Below are 12,493 nucleotides of genomic sequence, written 5' to 3' on the forward strand. Positions count from 1 at the left end.
GGAAAGCTTGGAATCTTGACTTTAAGTCACTCACTGTTAACTCCTTTGCATGTGTCTGTGTCTCATTTACTCATCCAAGGGTAATGGTGTTCATTTGCCAATATAATAACCAGCTGAAATGACCTGCCTCTTGAGAAACCTATATGCAGGTCAGGAAGCAACAGTTAGAACTGGACATGGAATAACAGACTGCTTCCAAATAGGAAAAGGAGTATGTCAAGACTGTATATTGTCACCCTGTTTATTTAACTTATATGCAGAGTACATCATGAGAAATGCTGGGCTGGAAGAAGCACAAGCTGGAATCAAGATTGCCAGGAGAAATATCAATAACCTCAGATATGCAGATGACACCACCCTTATGGCAGAAAGTGAAGAGGAACTAAAAAGCCTCTTGATGAAAGTGAAAGAGGAGAGTGAAAAAGTTGGCTTAAAGCTCCACATTCAGAAAACGAAGATCATGGCATCTGGTCCCATCACTTCATGGGAAATAGATGGGGAAACAGTGGAAACAGTGTCAGACTTTAATTTTGGGGGCTCCAAAATCGCTGCAGATGGTGATTTCAGCCATGAAATTAAAAGACGCTCACTCCTTGGAAGAAAAGTTATGACCAACCTAGATAGCATATTGAAAAGCAGAGACATTACTTTGCCAACAAAGGTCCATCTAGTCAAGGCTATGGTTTTTCCAGTGGTCATGTATGGATGCGAGAGTTGGACTGTGAAGAAAGCTGAGTGCTGAAGAGGTGATGCTTTTGAACTGTGGTGTTGGAGAAGACTCTTGAGAATCCCTTGGACTGCAAGGAGATCCAACTAGTCCATTCTAAAGGAGATGTTCATTGGATGTTCATTGGAAGGACTGATGCTAAAGCTGAAACTCCAATACTTTGGCCACCTGATGCGAAGAGTTGACTCATTGGAAAAGACCCTGATGCTGGGAGGGATTGGGGGTAGGAGGAGAAGGGGACGACAGAGGATGAAATGGCTGGATGGCATCACCGCCTTGATGGACATGGGTTTGAGTAAACTCTGGGAGTTGGTGATGGACAGGGAGGCCTGGCGTGCTGCGATTCATGCGGTCGCAAAGAGTCAGACACAACTGAGCGACTGAACTGAACTGAAATGATGTTTCATTTTGAAGTATCTTCTCAATCACCTACATCTACTTGAAAATTCAAGAATACCGCACATGAAGCTGCTAGGATTATTTCCTCCCTTCCTTGGCTTTCCATCTGTTTTCTAGTTTTGTGTTGGTTTTGGCCATGATGCACAGTGGTGGGATCCTAGTTCCCTGACCAGGGATTGAACCAGCACCCCCCTGAAGTAGAAGTGCAGTCTTAACCATTGAACCACCAGGAAAGTCCCTCCTGGTTAGTTTTTGTTAACCTCCTCCTTTACTTTGTAATCCCACAGTGATCCAGTGTCCATGGGGATCAGCAGAATAGCTTTGGTTTACTTGTCCCTTCTGCTCAGAATTAGATTGAGTCAAGTGATAACATGCCAGACACGATGGGCTCAGTGCCCATTTCATTCAGACGCATCCAGTAACTATAGAGTTTCAGTCAGGATATAGGTTTGGGTGTTGTGGTAAAAAAAGGCCACAAAAAAGGGTGCCTTCATCAAAGATAATTTCTCTGTCACTTAAACTGGGAGTAGATGGAGGAGGACTCACACGGAGGCTCAATGAGGACCCAGGTTCCTTTTATCCCGTGGCTCTTATATCCTCAGCACACGGCACACGTCTTACCCAAGACGGCTGCTAAGGCCCGGCTCATCACACCGGAAATGGGAGGACACGCTCCTTCCTTTTAGGGGGCTCCATATTTCTGCTCACTCTGGCCAGACCTCATCAACCAGAACATCGTCCCAGAATATAGCCAGACATAGGAGGGACTGGGAAATGTCACTGTCAGCTGGGCATTGATAGATGGCCCATCTTAGTGTGCTGACGCTGTCAGCAGTAGCGTTGGCACCCCAGACCAGAGGGTAACTGAAGGGTCGGGCAGGCCTGGGGAGTGAGGCATGGAACCTGGGCACGCACACCGGCATGTCCACACAGGCAGGACTGAGCCAGGCATGAGGAGGAAGGGCTGGCTGGGCTGTGCACCCTCACTCTCAACCCTGCGTGTGGCAGGGCGGGCCGGGCCAACCCACATCTTCTGGCCCAGAGTCTTCTCCACCCGTTTATATTCTGCTGCTTACGCATCACCGCAGTCTTGCTCATTAGCAAGGTCTTCAAAGCAGTCACAGAGCAGTGGGTACAGGTGCGTGGAGCACAGAGCCTCCAGCCTCAAAGCCAGGGGTGAACCACACTGAGACAAATCACAGTTTTGTTTTGTTTTTTTTAAAAAAAACCTTTTATTTTGGATTGGGGTAGAGCCAATTAACAATGTTGTGGTAGTTTCAAGTGAACATCAAAGGAATTAGCCGCACATATGCGTGTATCCATTCTCCTCCAGACTTCCCCCTCATCTAGGCTGCCACGTAATATTCAGCAGAGTTCCACGAACAGTAGGTTCTGAGACGAGTTACCGCTTTTATTTTGTAAAAACTACTTACCTGTTCATGTGGCTGTGTCGAGTCTTAGTCATGGCATACAGGCTCTCCGTCGCATCGTGTGGGATCTTTTGTTGTGGCACACGGACGCTCTCGTTGTGGCTCACGGGCTCCAGGGGGTGAAGGCTCAGTGAGCAGCTGCGGTGCGTGTGCTTAGCTGTTCCACGGCACGTGGGATGTTAGTTCCCCAACCAGGGACCGAACCTGCAATCCACTCCACTGCAAGGTGGATGTTTAACTTCTGGACCTCTAGGGAAGTCCCAAGTCACAGCTTTTAAATTAAATAATTTGCCCCCCCCCTTTTTTTTGGTCTGTGCCACACGGCTTATGGGAATCTTAGTTCTCTGACCAGGGATTGATTTAAACAGTTTTTTTTGTTGTTGTTGTTCCGTCCCATACAGCTTATGGGATCTTTGTCCCCGTAAGAACTAAGGGGTTGAACCTGCACCGCTTGGCAGTGGAAGCACAGCGTCCTAGCTTTGAACCACCAGGAAATGCCCAGAAATTAAGTAGTATTTTAATAAAAGGAAAATGTCTCGGGTCCTCACTGTCAATGTTCAACAGGCAAAACTGAAATGCAGGAAGCTGGTCTTATTAACAACAATGAGAAAGAATAGTGCTGACATGAATCCTACAGGATTAAACCCAGTGCCTAATATCTCCAGCCTCACACTGCCAAGTGTGTGCCAGACTTGTACTCAGTGCTTTACCTATTGTACTTTTATGCCTCGGAACAGTCCTGTAAGCTTGATGCTATCACCAGCTCCGATTTATAGATTAGGGAACATGTTCACTGAGGTTAAGAAACTTCAGAACCTTAAGGTGTTCTTAAGCACTCAGCGGTGCTCAGCTGGCCTGCTTTGCATGGGCAGGGGGACGTGGACAGTGCTTTGGGTCCTTTCAGTATAGCACCCAAGGGGACTTTCCCAGGTAAAGAACCCTCCTGCCAGTGCAGGAGACGCAAGAGTCACGGGTTCAATCCCTGGGCCGGGAAGATCCCCTGGAGGAGGCAATGGCAACCCACTCAAGTATCGTTGCCTGGAGAATCCCGTGGACAGAAGAGTCTGGTGGGCTAAACAGTCCATGGGTCACAAGGAGGCGGACATGACTGAACACACACACGCGCATGCGCACACACAGACACACACCCATGGTGATGCGCACCACTGTCGGCCCTTGGTGACCCCCTCCCTCCTTTCTGTCAGTCACTGAATGTGCCCCGAGTCCCACTCCTCGGCTGCCTCTGAGCTTCGTGAACTCATCGTCTCATTTAAGTCTGATGCAGGACAGGTGTTGGGATCCCTCTTTCAGACTGGATGGACACGAGACCCAGAGAGTTGTATCTTGCTGGGATCACACACCAATGCTTGGCAGAACTGGACACCTGCACAGACTCACTCCAAAGCCCATTCTTTCTGTGTATTTGCTGATCTGTCTCAAGAACCCTCCTCCTTGCCAGGCCTAAGTAGATCTTAAATGTTCTTACCACACTCACACAAATAGTAATTATGTGAAGTGAGAGGTTAACTAACCTTATCATGGTGATCATTCTGCCGTATATATGTAAATCAAATCATTGCATTGTACGCTTTAAACGTACACAGTATTATACGTCAGTTATATCTCAGTAAAGCTGGGAATGGGGTATGGCAAGTGTGCAGTATCGAATCTTGTTTCTGGGTTTCCCAGGTGGCACAGTGGTCAAGAATCTGCCTGCCAATGCAGGAGACACAAGAGATGAGGGCTCAATCCTTAAGTCAGGAAGATCCCCTGGAGCAGGAAATGGCAACCACTCTAGTGTTCTTGCCGGGATAATCCCATGGACAGAGGAATCCGGTGGGCTACAGTCCAGGGAGTGGTCACAAAGAGCTGGACACAACTGAGCAAACACACACACACACTGTCAGGATAGCTGTGCTCTTTGGGGGCATGACTCCCAGAATGAAGCTGGAACAGTGGCCTCTAGCGACTGGGCTGGGAGAGTGGGCTCTGGGCCTCTCACTCGTGTCGGTCCTGCTGGAGGATTAATATCGGCACTGTTTCTCATTATCATTAATAAGACAAGCTTCCTCATTTCAGATTTGCCCAGTGGTTCTCAGAGCAGGAGGGGATGATGAAGGTAGTTCTTATCTCCTGGGTCAGCTGGTGGTGGGCTGGTGTAGCGTCTTCACCATTCTGAGTCACTTGAGCTGGAAAGTGAGAGCTGAAATAGGGACTTTTCAGCTGTAACTGACTACCTCCCTTTCTCTACCTCTCAGGACCCAGTGGAGGAATATTGCTGTCCAGTCATAAAGCTGTTCCCCACACACCCCCGTCCCCTGCCAAGAAAGACGGATGGACTGAAACCAGAGAGCGTGTGTGTGCAGACAGCGGGGCTGTTTACTTAGCCTGGCCCTTCAGGGCTTCTCAGGTGGCACTCAGGGTAAAGAACCTGCCTGCCAGTGCTGGGGACATAAGAGACATGGGTTCGATCCCTGGATGGGGAAGATGTCCCTAGAGAAGGGCATGGCAACACAGTCAACAATTCTGGAAATTGTTGCCTGGAAAATTCCATGGACAGAAGAACCTGGTGGGCTCTAGTCCATTGAGTCGCAAAGAGGCGAACATGACTGAAGCAACTTGGTGCGTCAGGTGTGGCCACAGCAATTCCTTACTGTCAAAACAGCCTCTGGAAGTCTTCTCATGTGGCTTCCCCACCTCCTTGGAGTAGGGACACCTGTGGCTACATAGTTTGCTTCTGGCAGACCCAACCCAACCTTTGGGATCGTCCTTTTTAAACTTGTTTTGTTCGGCAACTTTTGGGCTTTTGTTGTTGTTTATATTAGGACAGAAAAGCTACAGTTATTGGACAGGAGGGTTGGGATTGCTGGAATGAGCCACATGGAGCAAGGAAATGGGGGTAGGGAGCCACATAGAACAGAGCGGTTGTAGGTGCAGGTAGACCAGGGTGCAGTTCTGGGCTGACCACTAGATGGCACTCACACATTGGCGTTAGGACTGGTCCATGCCATGCTTCCACTTTGGGCTGTTGTAAAATCTCTCTAGGGACTAGCCAAAGCTTTGTATCTGTCATCTCCACCAACCATCCACCCATTCACCCCTCTAACCTCTCTTGATCTTCTACAGATAGGTAGATGCGCCTGTCGGTCTTTCTAAAAACCTGCCAAAAATATGTTCAAAGCCTCCCACATTTTTAGCCACAGTGCTGTATTTTTACTGTTCTCTTAAGCACATATTTACGTGGCAGTAAATCCATTTTTAGAGCAGTTAACAGAGGGAAACTCGTTTCTCCTCAGTCATCCTGGGGGTCTGTTCAATGAAAAGAATGGAAATTGAGGGGGAAAGAGTTATTTTAAAAAAGATGATAGGAACAAGAAATGTTTAAAATATTTCCATTAAAAATTACATGGTAGTGACTTATAATGAAATTTTTAAAGTCACTCAATTTTATGAAATTATTTTTCATTGCTGGAGAATTTTCCATAAGCCAAGATTCAAATGTAAAATATCTGGAGATAGTGGGGAGAAGGGGTAGGCAGGAAATCACAGTTGATATTGTTATCTTCATCAAAGTGCATGTTGCAAAACCCGATCTTAAAAAATTCTCTAATCTGTTCTGATATTTAAAGAAATAAGAAAATTAATGTCTAACCTATCAGCTAAAACGGATTCTGCCCCTGCCTGGCTCAGTTCTGTCTCAGCTGTGTGGGCGTCTTGGGGAGCGTTCGGCGAGTCCATGCAGACGTGCTCCCTCCATGCGCTTCTTAGCTGAGATAAGAGGGCTCTGAGCCCCACTGTTAAGGCTCACCTTTACACTGCAGCAGGGCAACAGATGGAAATTCTGGTTTGCAGCCACTGCAGAAAAATAAAAACATGTTCCAAAGGGGAAAGGATCTTGTATTTCTGCGTTTGAACCTTTGATCTGCATTCACATCTGAAGGGAAGGCTAGGCCTTTTGGTGGAGACACATGGCTTTGCATCTGTGAAAACACAGCTGTATATAGCAAAACAAAACTAGTGGAAAATACAATGGTTTTGCTGTGTCAGGCTAGCCGCTAATGCTCAAATTCTATACAAATATTGTCTTTTGATAGTTCTTTCCAAAATCCATCTTGACTTTATAATTGTTCAGGAATGTTTTATTCTTTTAAATTCACATTTTGTGCCTTTTTGAAATGAAGGCACGTGGGTCTCATTCCCTTAGATTTGCTTTAAAAAAGGCAGTAAAAGACTTGTAGTTAAATTGTAGTAACTGTTACCTAAATCTTGACTTAGTTGCGGGAGGGTGGCGGGATAGAGAAAAATTAAACCCTTCAAAAAAGGTGAAGTTCTAACTCCATCCTTGATCCTGAAAATCTTTTTTTTTTTTTTTTTTTAAGATAATATTGCATGGGCTTTGTGCTGCAAGTTACAGCTGAAAGGCCTCTTAAGCACTCCTGAAACTCAGCTGCTTTGTTTTGAGCAATTAAGATTTGTTATGGAGTGCTTTAAGCAGCTCTGCTTTCCTTCATCTTTCAATAGTCGTCTTCAGCTAGTTTCTTTATCAGCGTTTCCCAGTAACTAAGCCAAATTTGTTTCATTAGGAGGCACTTGCCTTGAGCCTCCATGTTTCCTCTCAGCCCCAGACGCGGAGCCCAAGCCTGTGCGCCCGCCTTATCCTGCCCCATACGGTTGGTTTCCTACTATTGAATTGGCAATCTTTTTCCGTCCCTCCCCTTTCCGTTGAAGCTCTGGCCCCCCGTCGGCCCTGCCACAGGAGTGGGGTGCAGAGGGGTGGAGGACAAAAGACGAGGATGAGAGTTGGCCGCGCCAGCAGAAGGCCGCCTGCCTGCCCCTGCCCTGCAGAAGTGTCCCTTCCATTTTTCTGAAGGGGGCCTGGCTTCTTGGGCTGTCACCCTCCCCACCCTGTCTTAACACCAACAGCTTCATCAACAAGCGGCTAAGGAGATGAAAGGTGGTCTTCTTTAAGTGAGATCATTTTTTTGTCAAAAATAATAACAACCTCTGGTGTTAATCACACCGGTGGGAAGAGCAAGAGCGAACATCCTTCCACGCAAGCCCCGGGAAAGTTTTCCCTTTGAAGTGCTGGTTCCCGCCTCACCCTTCCAGGAGGGAAGAGGGGAAAAGAAAACAAGGGTGAAGATCTGAAGCCACTGAGGAATGCTGAATTGATGTCTTCCCTCGGCATCCCGGCCCCTCTCGCGGTCCTCCCCTCCTTTCAACTCCCTGCCCTTTGAAACCGCGGGCCTGGGGTGGCCGGGTCTCCCAACCAGGCCCTCTTGTAGCTGCAGGCTTCCCCCTCCGACTGGCAGCGGGGCGGTGGCCGCGCAGAGAAGCGGGCAGAGCCGGCCGAAGGGGTGGGAGCACCCGGAGAGCCTGCTTAGGCTTATGGCGGGAGGCTTTGCCGTTGTGAGGAAAGAAAAAACAAACAAACCCAAAGCCCCCAAACGAACACAAAAGCCCTCCCCCAGCCCCAGCCCCTCCTTCACAGCTGCATTTTGTTCCCGGGACTGAGGGTGTCACTAGAGCCTCTTTTTTTGCGACTGGAGAAGCTATCCTACAGGACTTGTCAAGACTATTAATTTTTCAGGCAGAACAGATCAAGCCTGCCTTTGATGCTGCTGTTTCCTCATTTAGTATTCAAAGGTAAAGAATCCTACCTTCTCACTCGTTACATAATTAAAAGAGGGTTTTTTTTTTTTCCAGTGGCAAAGAACTTGTCATGTGTAGTATTTTTTGAAGTAAAAGATCTAACTTTTTATATAACATCTGTTCTTATACTCTTTCCTAAATATAACCAATATTTACTTGTTTTTGTTAGTCCTGAGTTGCATACTGTACACCTTGTGTTTTAATTTTCTCAGATGAAGTTATAAACAGTGTTTTTCCCCTCCAGCTCATTCCTCTAAGTTTGAATTTCTGTATTTCTGTTCTAACCAACCAAGAGTACAATTAAAACTAAAACTCTAGGACCAACAAATAGCCCTAACTTCTCTCTTACTCTCGATTTTATTTTACGCTTGCACATTCTAAAGTTCACTTCAGTGGACTTTCACATGTTTCCTTCTGCGGTGTCTAATAGTAAACTGTGGCCCTCAACACCACTTCAGGGCCTTTTGCGTTCTTAGCTGCGTTTCAGAAGTGCCTTGGTTTCTCTGCATTTGCAAAAAGCCCAGCCCCCGCCCACCCCCGCCCCAACTCTCTGTTTGTTGGTGGCATCTTGTTTTCCATTGTTTGGTTCTTGGTGTTGGCAAAAGTCATTCATTTAATGGTGCCAGAGATATTATGCCTTATTCTTTATTGGAACAAAACCTGAAAAGATCCCCAAGTATTTTAAAAATGAATGCCTGCCATTGGAACTGTTATAAATTAGCATAGTTGTATTTTCCCATCCTAAAGTAGATAATATTTTAAAGATACCAGGTAGTAATAGTCACCAGAAGCTGATTAAAATGGCTAGGATTCTATCAAAAACCTATTAGTGGCATAAATAATTGATATCTGGAAATCAAGCAGCCGTTCTGTGTGTATACCACTGCGCAGGCAGCACCGTCCAGTACTTCCACGAGGCAGAGGAAGGTTCCTGGGCGTTATGTCGCCTGGGTTTTAAAAGCTTGATAAGGCCACACACAAACTGATTAAAAAAAAACAAAAAATTCTGCCTGGGAGCAGAATAGTGACATTATTTTCAGGTGTTTGAGCTTCTTAGAGAAAAGGAACAAGTAACAAGACTCCTCAGGAGCCAGGTGTGAATGGAATAAATTGAGGCAGTGTCCTGACCCATCCAGCTTTTTGTAAATGATGTGATTAAAAGGGACATCTGAGAACAAATTTATGAAGTTGTTATGGCAACTGAAACACTTGGGTGGAAATATGTGTGTCTGAAACATGAAAGATTGCAGGAAGCTGGAGGAAGAAGCAGGCATTGTATGTGGGCAAGGCGATTGAACAGTGGCAGCCAGATATGATCCCTCCACCGGTCATCATTCAGGGCTGCTGCCTTGGTTTCCACTGTTCAGAACGTGTGGTGACTGAGGCTTTCCCAGACTGTGTCACCCGAAGTCGTCACGCCTTGCACACGGCAGCCTCTGCACACGGGTCCCTTGACCTGTTGAGAGCACTCTCTCCTGCGTACGAAGGTGCATTTGCCCAGAAGTTTGCACGTCTGTGTTCTCATATTGATGTCCTTGTTTTGTGAATTTTCTCTCCCTGTTTTCATCCACTGTCTTCCCCCACCCAAGCCCACAAACAAACAGCAGCACTCAAAGGAATCAAAATACTTAAATATTCCCGAGGATTCTCTGCTCTCTTCCCAAAACTGTCTTATCGCTTCTCCATAATGTTACACTACCATAATTTCTCATGCTTTTTGATTTTTCTCTCCCATGCTGGCAAGAGTATGAAATAATGGTTCTTTTAAATCACAGGCATGGATATTTAAAATTCTACATATTTTGTACTACAGAGTGTTGGAAAAATCAGTACTTTGTCACATCCAGAATGCTTTAAATTTTTTTATGTCACTAGATTTCAGATATATACAGTGCCTAAAAATTGTTTTAAAAATCACTACATTATTTCCTATATATTTGAGGCTGTTTTGCTTTGAATGAAAAGATAGTTAAATGTCAATTATAATAATTTTAGTGGTTAGACTATTCTATAATAAATATGCTATTTTAATTGAAAAAAGTTTGACCCTAAAAATAAATTTACACCAAAAAATTCTAATGAAAATATTTTCTTTACATTTATTTTTGAATATAGATTACTGCTTATTTAGTCTCCTTGATTTTAAGCATGATACTTTTCACTTTGAATAGTCTTAATTCCTAAAATTAAGATAAGTGAAGAAAAAGAAAAAATTAAAATAGTTTTTAGAGAATGTTATTTTCCTTAAGTCATGAATTGGAGCTTTTCACTCTTACTGAAGTCAACAGTTTTTTAGTTGGACATGAACTTACACAAGAATTGCCCTTATAAATATAATGAGGTGTTTTCCTAATTTTTTGAAGAGTGAGATCAAAACATTTTCCTATTCTATTGTAAAATTAACTGCTGTTAATCTGAAAGACTAATTATTCATTTAAAATATTTAGTTAAACCTGTATTTTTAATCCCTTTTTGCGTAAGGACAAGGAAATGGTTGTGTTTTGATCTAACTTCCTTATTTGCAAAATCCATAGATGGAAGATGATATAAAAATAAAAAAGAATGTTTCAAGAGCATTAAACTAAGAATGCAGGGTCTTTACACACATTTTACAGAAATAAATTTCCTATATCCTTTCTTTAGTCTTTTCATCTCAAGGGTTTTTGGTTTTTCCTTTTTAAGAAAATATGATTTTGATACTTCCAAAGTAGATACTATTTTATTTCAGGTGGTTCATTTAATAGTTTGTTGATGTTTTCAAGGTCTCTAAACAAAGTCTGATGTGTTAACAGTCTTATTAACGATGTTAAAATAGAATTAACAGCTTGTGGATGCCTCCAGAGCACAATAGCCTGTCAACCTCGCCTGCCCCCTTATAAACTGTACCCCTGCTGTCTTCCCTTTGTTTCACGCCCAATCAGCAAACTAAACTTTTGTGGAGAGAGAAGGCAGTTCAAGTGTTCCTGCTACCGTTGAAGGGAGGAGCTAATGTGGAATTTACGGGGAGACCAATCAGTGCTGGAGGGAAGAATGACCCCAAACGGGGAAGAAGGACTTTGTTGACCTGCTTGGCTCCCTGACCTTTCCTTGCTATTCTGTCGCTTTAAAGAGGTTTGCTCTGGTTGTCGCGTACTTTACGATCCTTTTTACCAAAGCCACAGAAGTTTTGGATGTTTGGGATTATTTAAAATAATCCGCACAGCTTTAATTGTGTTGTGTGTGTGTATGTTTTAAATGATTGGACTAGATGTTAACACTCAACATCATTTTTAAAAGTCTGATCCAACTACTAACAGTTTTTCTTATAGGGGAATAGAATTTCATCAATTATCTTGAGCCAAAGTAGATTCTAAATCTCTTCCAGGGTCTCTTCCCCATAGCTGCTTTCATCGAGAATCATTAAGCTACTGATGTTAGGCCATTCATCCTATTTTGTTGAAATTATTCTTTGAAAAATAGATTTATACTTTCTAAGTATTTAAAACATTAGGCAATGATCATAATGAATAGAAAGTAAAGATTTTTTTTTAGGAGAAGGCCGATTTTTCATTCATATTGCTAATTTGACAAATTGTCACATTTAAAAGTACAGATTTATGGGGTAACCTGGCAAATGGGTCATACCACTTTATCTTTTGCCACCATCTGACTTGATAACCTATAAAGTGCAGCACATTTATAAAATATTTCCCAATCTCATGGCACACTTCACTGGTTTTGGTAAGGTATGAGATCTTATTGAGAATTAAATATTGTTTAGGTCACTCAATCACTTATTCATTTACTGGCATTATTCTTCTTGTAATGTGGGGTTTTTCTGTTTACATTACTTTTAAACAGGCCACTGTTCAGTTGCTCAAAATACAAAGAAAAGGCATCTCAGGCTGGATGCAGGACACTGAGCATTTTCTTTAAACCACAGTTAAATAAAATGACTCAGATACACCCAGATATGGAGAGTGAGATACATTTAAATAACCTGTGGTTTCATGATTATTTTGTCAAGGAATATGCTGGAAGAAAACAGGGCAGTACTAGCTTATCACTTCTCTTAGCTCACATTGTGCTACATAGGCGATCCCTAAGGGGAATATTTTCTTAGACTTTATAAACCCTAGAAATGGCATCCTTCAGTTGAACTAGAGCAAACAAGTTGTATGTCTGTGAAACCGGAGCAGGCAGGGCTTTGTTTGATACCAGCCACATGGGCGGGTATAAATATCAATAATAACATTTTCTGGTTGGCATCTTTGAATGCACACTGCCTCACTAAGGTCCTTTCAGC

General features: G+C 43.8%; 1 protein-coding gene across 4 annotated transcripts in view; it reads left to right on the plus strand.

Annotated features, from left to right (window-relative positions):
• The window catches only part of CLYBL (citramalyl-CoA lyase), a 238,173-nt gene that overhangs the window by 32,936 nt on the left and 192,744 nt on the right, over window positions 1-12,493 (plus strand). The window lies entirely within an intron of this gene.

Source organism: Oryx dammah, unplaced genomic scaffold (assembly GCF_014754425.2).
Source record: "Oryx dammah isolate SB20612 unplaced genomic scaffold, SCBI_Odam_1.1 HiC_scaffold_24, whole genome shotgun sequence".
NCBI classification, from domain to species: domain Eukaryota; kingdom Metazoa; phylum Chordata; class Mammalia; order Artiodactyla; family Bovidae; genus Oryx; species Oryx dammah.